This window comes from Nicotiana tabacum, chromosome 23 (genome assembly GCF_000715075.1).
Source record: "Nicotiana tabacum cultivar K326 chromosome 23, ASM71507v2, whole genome shotgun sequence".
NCBI classification, from domain to species: Eukaryota; Viridiplantae; Streptophyta; class Magnoliopsida; order Solanales; family Solanaceae; genus Nicotiana; species Nicotiana tabacum.
In genome coordinates, this window is record NC_134102.1 from 141461184 (window position 1) to 141471206 (window position 10023).

General features: G+C 39.2%; 1 long non-coding RNA gene across 1 annotated transcript; it reads right to left on the reverse strand.

The window, feature by feature from the left end:
* Nucleotides 1–410: 410 nt before the first annotated feature.
* On the reverse strand, nucleotides 411–2025 carry LOC142177569 (uncharacterized). The gene is made up of 3 exons (XR_012706110.1): nucleotides 1910–2025; nucleotides 1258–1310; nucleotides 411–977 (listed from the first exon to the last, which is right to left on the reverse strand). It is a non-coding gene; the product is annotated as an uncharacterized LOC142177569 (long non-coding RNA).
* Nucleotides 2026–10023: the final 7998 nt, after the last annotated feature.

The window sequence follows — 10023 nt, forward strand, 5'->3', positions numbered from 1 at the left end:
GATATGTACTCATTAATTATGATTATTTTAGGAATTGTAACAAACAACATGTGTGCTTAGTAATCATTTCTTTTTTACTTTTGTATACTCGATTATACTAAGTTCATGTGATACATCAATTGAAAGTTGGACTGTTATAGTTTTTGTTCTAATATTATCATGTTCTCTATTGATGTGTCAGATTGTAAATGGCTGGCTGGTCGGAGCTTCCTCGGGAGATATTGAGGTTATAGCTCATTGTCTCTTTACATATGCTGATCACTTATCATTCTTATCATACTATCATGGGTAAATGAATCGGAAATACCGTCATGAGATAATTAGAATAAAACATAAGGGAATACTAGACATAGGACGACCCAGCATGATATAGAAACCTATACATGTGACATACGAGCCTATAAGGCCGACATAATCATTTGTATACTCAAGACATAGGCAGATAAGGCCATACAAGTATCCATATACATGTCATCTGTCTACAATCCTCTAAGAGTACATAAATGTCATAAAGGTCGGGACAGGGCCCCGTCATACCAATCAATACATATTCAAATCATACTGACTAAATAGGCAACTCCGGAGCAAGTGGAGTGCACAAACACCTTCTGCTGAGCTGATACCCTATTAGGAGAACTCTCAACCTGTCTATCGCGACCTGCGGGCATGAAACGCAGCGTCCCCAGGAAAAAGGGACGTCGGTACAAATAAAGTACGAAGTATGCAAGGCATGAAAGAAACATGGAGTGAGGAACTCAACCTGTAAGTCTGAATAGCTTTGTGAATCATGAAAATATTTATAATGTCATGTATGTGCGTATAAATGCCATACCATACATAAGTATATGCGTACATAACATCATCAAGCCTCTGAGGGCATCCCATCATATCATCTCAGCCAATGTGGGAAAAATCATCAACGTATACCAGCTGATCAGGTGGTGGTGCGTATATAATGCCATAACCTTTTCCATATCCTATATACATATAATATACGTGTATATAATGGCGTCTGGTCATGGGTCAATATACATGTATAAATGAATGCAATGCATAAGGAAGTAAATCTATAAGATCTCTCAGAATATCATAAGACCCATGAACAAACGATATGATAGTAGGACATATGGAGAATCAAGAACATAGGCAGCCCTAGTACTTCTGCGAATAGAATTATTTGTGAAAGTTGCGTACTTGCTCATTTCTTGCATCATATGGATCATGCCAAAAAGGAAAGAAGGGATAGCTTTAACATACCTTATCACAATCTTTCCAATCACCAAGTTGAACTCGCCTCTTCGTACCTTAATCTAAAACAATAATAATAATACTATCATTAAGTTACGAAAGGTACAACTATCGCACAACGAACGACAAGCTTATTTTGTATTAAAACGGGCAGCATCTCCCCTATAATCCTTACTTTCTTCAAATTAAAGATAATACCAAACACAACAATATCAACATGTATACATTATTTTCCAACCTTATATACACCACAAAATACTATAAAACAACCCAACACACCCCAATCTCTTCATACACAAAACGACCACCGTAGTAGTGTCAAACGGCTCGAAAATGTTACGACGAATGACCAGCACACCACCCTGAATTTATGTGGTGTTTCTCCACAACCTTACTCCTCCAAAACTCCACAAAACAGTAGTAAAACACGCAGCCCAACAGCAACATAAAATAATTCACAAAACAGTCCGCTACAAGTGAATAACTCGAACCCACGCCTTCCGATTACCGTCCCGTGAGTTCTAACTATTAGAAAGCGAATTTATCAACCTTCCTTGATATTTAAACACTTAAATACAGAAAGTACATATTTTATTAACTATAAAGTACCTTCCAAAACTCAAACTACAAAGAAAAAGAGAGGCGATATAGCGATACTTACGTCATAAGGATTGTTTTAATGTTATCGCTTCTTGATTCCATGCCCGGGATGATAATCTTGTTTGAAGCTCTTGCAGAGAGCTTAAGAGTAAAGTTAGGGGGTCTTATTTGGTTGTGTGTTCTGAAAAATTGAAGAAAGAAACTAGATAAGGATATAAATATCTATTTTGTTTGAAAAGTCAAAAGGTGCTACTTGGCACCCTCGCATTGGTCCTTCTTCCAAAGCTTATAATATTTTATCCGGATGTCGTATGAACGAGCGGTTAAGAGAGTTAAAAACTAAATTACAAGACCTTCAATTTAATATATAATATGTCCCAAAAAGACCTCATATAGCACACCAAATATATTTCTCAAAAAGCTCTTTTACAAGGCAAATCCTTAGTCGGTTTTTTCGCAACTTAAATTCGACTTTTCCCAAAATTCATATTTTCTATCCAAACATCATATATAGCCATATTATGACTTTACAATCATTAAAATAATGATTAAAAAGTCTCATATTCATTACGTCACCTTGGGACGCACAAGGTGTAACACTATTCCCTCAAGTCAAGGTTAACCACGACACTTACCTCGCTTTGCAACCAAATTCAAGAATCCAATAAACCTTTGCCTCGTGAATTCGTGTCCGAAATTCTCAAATCTAGTCATAAACAATTCAATATACTCAATACAAATCGCAGAATTAATTCCATATGAATTTACTAATTTTTCGGATTAAAATCTGAAATTCATCTAATAAATCGACAATGGGGACCACATCTTGAATCTCGGAAAAATTTATGAAATCCGAAACACCCGTTCCGAGACGAGTCCAACTATACAAAAATTATCAAATTCCGATATCAAATGGACCTTCAAATCTTAATTTTTTATTTTTGGAAAATTTTACAAAAAATTCAATTTCTTCCATCTAAATCCGAAATAAAGTAGGTATATAGACACAAATTTATGAAATATAATCACTTTTGGTTATAGAATAATTACCCAATTCAAAGTTGTGAAAAATGCCTTCAAATCGCCCAAAAACTGAGGTTTTAAAACCCAAACGAAATGAAGAAAAATGGCCATTTTCGACCCCTTAATGTTCTGCCTAGTTCCGCATCTGCGGAAAATGGGCCGCATTTGCAGCTGCGCAGAAGCGCAAGAAGGAGCTCAGTCATATTTTGGGACCCATGGGGTCGTGTTGCTGTTGAATTTATTATTTTAGAAATGTACATTTCACACTTAGTCATATTCGTCAATTGTGAGGATATTTATAGGATCGAGCTGCGCGCCGTAGCAGGCCATATTGGCTTTATATATATTATTACTATATGGAATGGGGATGCCCCGCCTGCAACAGGCCTTATAGGCTTTATTATTATACGGATCAGGGATGCCGGCCTGCAGCAGACCTTATAGGCTTTATTATTATATGGATCGGGGCTGCCCGCCTGCAGCAGGCCTTATAAGCTTTATTATTATACGGATGGGGACTGCCCGCATGCAGTAGGCCATATCGGCTTTATATCACGCTTGGGGTGAAGGAGCCCCTCCGGAGTCTGTACATACCCCCAATGAGCGTAGATGATTATATATTCGGGATGGACTTACCAGGGCATGGACTTGCCTTACTTATTTATATTGTGATGAATTTTCCTGGACATGGATCTTATTTGTATCATTTATATTTGGGGATAAATTTCTTAGGGCTGGATTGGCCTTATACGGTACTGAGTGACTGACTGTCAGTCGATGTGTATATATATATATATACGGGATGGAATATCCCTGGGCTGGATTGGCCATATACAGTACTGAGTGACCGAATGAATTGTGACCAGTAGTACATGAGGTCTTTCCACTGAGATGTCATATTCCTCATATCATGCAGTATTGATCTATTTTTCCTTGTATTGAGTTTAACTGTTGAACTTGAAAGCATGCCTACATTTCTGCACCATTATTTATGTACTGGACTGTACATGCGGAGCTCGTCACTACTTTCAGCCCAGAGGTTAGTCTTGTTACTTATTGAGTTGGTTGTACTCATACTACACTCTGCACCTCGTGTGTAGATCCAGGTGCTTCCGGACACGGCGACTGTTAGACCTCAGTCTGTTACCAGTTGGAGACTATCAAGGTAGTTGTTTGGCGTCCGCTGACCTTGTCTCTCTTTCCTTCAGATATTGTACTGTTCTATACTTTTCAGACAGTGTTTTTATCAGTCAGACTTTGTATTCATATTAGATGCTCATGTACTCAGTGACACCGGGTTTTGGGAGTTTTTATATTTGTATTTGTGAGATTTCTTCCGCTGAATTTAATTATTATGTTTTCAAATTAAAAAGATATGGTGGTTTATTGAGATTGTCAGCTTGCCTAGTATTGAGATAGGCGCCATCACGACATGTGAGATTTTGGGTCGTGACAATATACCCCTCTACTTTCATATATTGTCTATATTTAACCTCCGTTATACTATCGGGCAAAATTTACCCCTACCGTTATGCTATCGGGCCAAATTTACCCCTACAATCAGCAAATTTTTAAAAATACCACTTGATCTGTTAAGTAATCCAAAAACCTCCCAAATTCCTTTTATTTAAATCACTTGTTGTTCTTCTTGGTCCACTATTTTTGAAATAATTGACATTTACATGCTTTCTGAATTAGAGAAAAAAATAAGAGAAAAATGTACTAAATAATACAACTGAATAAACAAAGTATAGTAAATTAAAAAATCTAAATTAGGTAGCTTTTCTAAATTCTAAAAGTATTTACAACATTCCAATTTTAATGAATCCGTTGCACCAAATGTATGGAGACTTTGCAAGTATTAGTGATTGAAGTTGAAGTTCCTCGGAGACTTTACATTGTCTAATTCAACTTTGCTTTAATTAAATTCCTATACATTGTGTACTCTTAAGTTAGTCGATTGAACTCTATACTAACCAGGCAATGACAAAATATATTTGAATATACATGTACATACATGATGATCAACTGCATATAATACATAATAAATAGACCCACTAAATTTTACGGTGTGTATATGATTGAAAAATAAATAAAATTCTAAACCAATTTTATTTATCACAAGAAGAGAAATAGGTGCATTGGTAATTAAAAATAAATTATGAATAATTTGTATAGTCTAGTAACTTTAACATTCACATCAATAATAATTTTTGAAAATAATGGAGAAAGAAGAACAACAAGTGATTTAAATAAAATGAATTCGGGAGATTTTGGATTACTTAACAAATCAAGGGGTATTTTTAAAAGTTTGCTCATTGTATGGGTAAATTTGGCCCGATAGTATAACAGTAGGGCTAAATTTGGCCAGATAGTATTACGGAGGTTAAATGTAGATAATATATGAAAGTAGAGGGGTATATTTGGCCCTTTACATGCTGCGGCGTGCAACCCGATCCCATAAATATCTCTCAAAATCTCCAGTCTCTCGAGCTCTCAATTACATGAAAATCAACCCGACATGATGATGCGATGTATCAATGAATGACAACAGAGACTAAGATATGATATGCAAATGATAGATGTGACTGAGTACAAAATTATAAATTTAAACAAGTAATTCAATAGCAATAAGACCTTTGTGGCTCCCGAAAATATCTGCACGTAGCCTGAACATGACTCCTAACATGAGTCTCGACTCAATTTCCTCTAACACGTGGAGGATATGTGGATAATGACAAGATTATGTGATTATGCAACTCCACGGAATCAATTAAGTCACAATTTCTATGATACACGCCCACACGCCCGTCACATAGCATGTGCGTCACTTCCATACAATTTATCTAACACGTAATTGAGGGGTTCGTACCCTCAGAACCAAGTTTAGAAGTGTTACTTACCACAAACCACGAAATGCTTTATTCCAATATGCCTTTGCCTCGCAAATTGGCCTCCGAATGCCTCGTATCTAGTCACAATTAATTCGATAGAGTCAACACAACTTATAGGAATCAATTCCATATGAAAATACTAAATTTTCCAACAAAATCCGAAATTCAACTCAAAATTCATCAGTGTGGCCCACATCTCAAAACCTGACAAAACATACAAAATATGAACGCCCATTCAACCACGAGTCCAACCATACCAAATTTACAAAATTCCGACATCAACATGAGCTTCAAATCCTCAAATCATATTTTCAAATCCCTAGGCCTAAATCCTCGAATTTCACATCAAAGACATGTAATCTAGTCGAAATACTCGATATATTATTGACTAACAATGATCACAAGTGACATACCTCAAGAATTGCCATGAAATCCCTCTGAAACATCGCCCCAAACCGTGTGTTTGAAGTCCAAAAATAAGAAAGAACCTCGAAACCCCTCGTTTTAACATTGCCAGTGTTTTCGCATTTGCGAAATTTTAACCGCTTCTGCACAATCAATTATGCGGTTTTTCTTTCGCTTATGCGCCTCCTACGCTCCTACGGACAAGAGTCTGCTTCTGCGAAGAAGTTGTCCGCTTCTGCGGACTCACTTCTGCGAAGAAATTGTTCGCTTTTGCAGACCTTATGCTTCTGCGATTCCCTGTCCGCATCTGCAGTTTCACAGGTGCAAAAATTCCCTCGCACCTGCAACCACTGCCTCACCAACCCACTGCCCGCATCTGTGCTTGCCAAGCTTACTTATGCGAGCTCGCACCTACGAGAAAGGTTCCGCAGGTGCAATTGCGTCAGTAGGCAACAACTTCAAGCTTTGTTCTAAGTCCAAATTTTGATCCGTTAACCATCCGAAACTCACCCGAATCCCCCGGGACCTCAAACGGATTTGGATATTTTCTCTGCATATCCCGCTGAGTCTCCCAAGTAGCTTCTCCAACTGGCTGGCATCTCCACTGCACTTTCATTGAAGCTATGTTCTTTGATCTCAACTTTCGAACCTCTCGGTCCAAAATGGCCACCGACTCTACATCATAAGTCAAATTACCATCCAACTGCACTGTAATGAAATCCAAAACATGAGACGGATATCTGACATACTTCCGGAGCATAGATACATGAAACGCTGGATGAATACCCGATAGACTAGGCGGCAATGTAAGTTCATAAGCCACCTCTCTAATCCTCTTAAGTATTTCAAAAGGCCCAATATGCCTAGGACTCAACTTGCCCTACTTCCCGAATCCCATAACACCCTTCACAGGCGAAACTCAGAGTAGTACTTACTCTCCTACCATGTAAGCAATATCGTGAACCTTCCGGTCGGCATAGCTCTTCTGTCTAGACTGCGCCGTGCGAAGTCATTTCTGAATCAATTTAACCTTTTCCAAAGCATCCTGAACTAAATCAGTACCTAATAGCCTAGCCTCACCCGGTTCAAACCAACCCATCGGAGACCGACACCATCTCCTATATAAAGCCTCATACGGAGCCAAGTGAAAGCTCGATTGGTAGTTATTGTTATAGGCAAATTCTGCAAGCGGGAGAAACTAATCCCAAGAACCTCAAAAATCTATAACACAAGCGCGTAGCATATCTTCCAATATCTGAATAGTGCGCTCGGATTGCCCCTCTATCTGAGGGTGAAATGCTGTAATCAACTGAACCTGGGTGCCTAAATCTCGCTGCACTGCTCTCCCAAATTGTGATGTAAACTGCATGCCCCGATCTGAAATGATGGACACTGGCATACCGTGAAGGCAAACAATCTCGAGAATATAAATCTCAGCCAACCGCTCCGAAGAGTAAGTAGTTCCAACTGGAATAAAGTGTGAGGACTTGGTTAACCGATCCACAATTACCCAAATAACATCGAACTTTCTCGTAGTCTGTGGGAGTCCAACTACAAAGTCCATGGTAATACGCTCCCAGTTCCACTTCAGTATTTCAAGTCTCTGTAGCAATCTTCCCAGTCTTTTATGCTCGTACTTCACCTGCTGACAATTCAAACACCGAGCTACAAACCCCACTATATCTTTCTTTATCCTTCTCCACCAATAATGCTGCCTCATATCCTGGTACATCTTGGAGGCACCCGGATGAATGGAATGCCACGAACTGTGGGTTTCTTCAAGAATCAACTCACGTAGTCCATCTACATTTGGTACACAAACCTGACACTGTATCCTCAACATCCCATCATCTCCAATAGTAACATATTTGGCATCGTCGTCCTGAACTGTGTCCTTCAGGCAGCTCCAATAGTAACAAACAAGTGGGGATCATCATATTGGCGCTCTCTAATGCGGTCATATAAGGAAGACCAAGAAACCACACCAGCTAGAACCCGACTGGGCTCCGAAATATCTAACCTCACGAACCGGTTAGCCAAACCCTGAACATCAACTGCAAGAGGCCACTTACCAACTGGAATGAATTGAAGGTTGCCCATACTCACTGCCTTTCTACTCAAGGCATCGACCACCACATTGGCCTTCCCGAGATGATACAAAATAGTAATATCATAGTCCTTTAGCAGCTCCAACCATCTCCGCTGCCTCAAATTTAGATCATTCTGTTTGAAAAAGTGCTGGAGACTCCGATGATATGTAAATACCTCGCAAGGCACACCATAAAGATAGAGCCTCCAAATCTTCAATACATGAACGATGGCTGCCAATTTTATATTATGAAGAGGGTAGTTCTTTTCATGTGACTTCAATTGGCATGAAGCATAAGCAGTCACTCTACCCTACTGCATTAAGACACACCCAATACCGATCCGAAAAGCATCACAATGCACTGTATAAGAGCCTGAAGTTGAAGGCAAAACTAGAACTGGAGTTGTGGTCAAGGCAGTCTTGAGCTTCTGAAAGCTCTCCTCAGATTCATCCGACCACCTGAAAAGAGCACCCTTTTGGGTTAATTTAGTCAAGGGCGATGCAATAGACGGAAAGACCACCACAAAAAGACGATAATAACCGGCCAAGCCGAGAAAACTCTGAATCTCAGTAGCTGAAGATGGTCTGGAACAACTCTGATCCACCTTAATTCCTTCACTAGACACTGTGTGTCCCAACCATGCCACTGAACTAAGTCAGAAGTCACACTTAGAGAATTTGGCATAAAGTTTCTCCTCCCTCAACCTCTGTAGTACAATACTCAAATGTTGTGCATATTCCTCCTGGTTGCGTGAGTACACTAGAATATCATCAATAAATACTACAGCAAACAAATCAAGATATGGTCGAAATACACTATTCATTAAGTGCATAAATGATGCTGGGGCGTTGGTCAGTCCAAAAGACATCACGAGAAATTCATAGTGACCATAACGGGTCCTGAATGCCATCTTTAAAATATCCGAATCCTGAATCTTCAACTGGTGATACCCAGACCTCAAATCAATCTTGGAGAACACCCTCGCTCATTGAAGTTGGTCAAATAAATCATCAATACGTGGCAACGGGTACTTGTTCTTTATTGTAACTTTGTTCAACTGCCTGTAGTCGATGCACATCTGTATAGCACCGTCTTTCATTTTCACAAACAGAACCAGTGTACCCAAGGCGACACACTAGGCCTAATAAACCCCTTATCAAGAAGTTCTTGAAGTTGCTCTTTTAATTCTTTTAATTCAGTTGGTGTCATACGATATAGAGGAATAAAAATGGGCTGAGACACCAAGTCAATACCAAAATCAATATCCCTGTCAGGTGGCATACCCAACAGGTGTGTAGGAAATACATCCAGAAACTCTCACACTACCGGTACAGAGTCAATAGTAGGAGTGTCTACATCAACATCTCTCACAAAGGACAAATATGACAAACACCCCTTCCCAACCATACGTTGGGCCTTCAAATAAGAAATTACCCTACTGGGAACATGATCTAGAGAACCTATCCACTCGACCCTCGGCAATCCCGGTATCGCCAACGTCACGGTTTTTGCGTGACAGTCCAGAATAGCATGACATGGAGACTACCAATCCATACCCATGATTACATAAAAAAAAACCATACTAAGCAATAAGTGATCAACTCTAGTCTCTAGTCCCCCAATCGTTACTACACACGACCGATACATACGGTCCACAATAATAGTATTGCTCACCGGCGTAGATACACGAATAAGTGAAACTAAGGACTCGCGGGGCATATCCAAATAACGAGCAAAATATGATGATATATACGAATATGTGA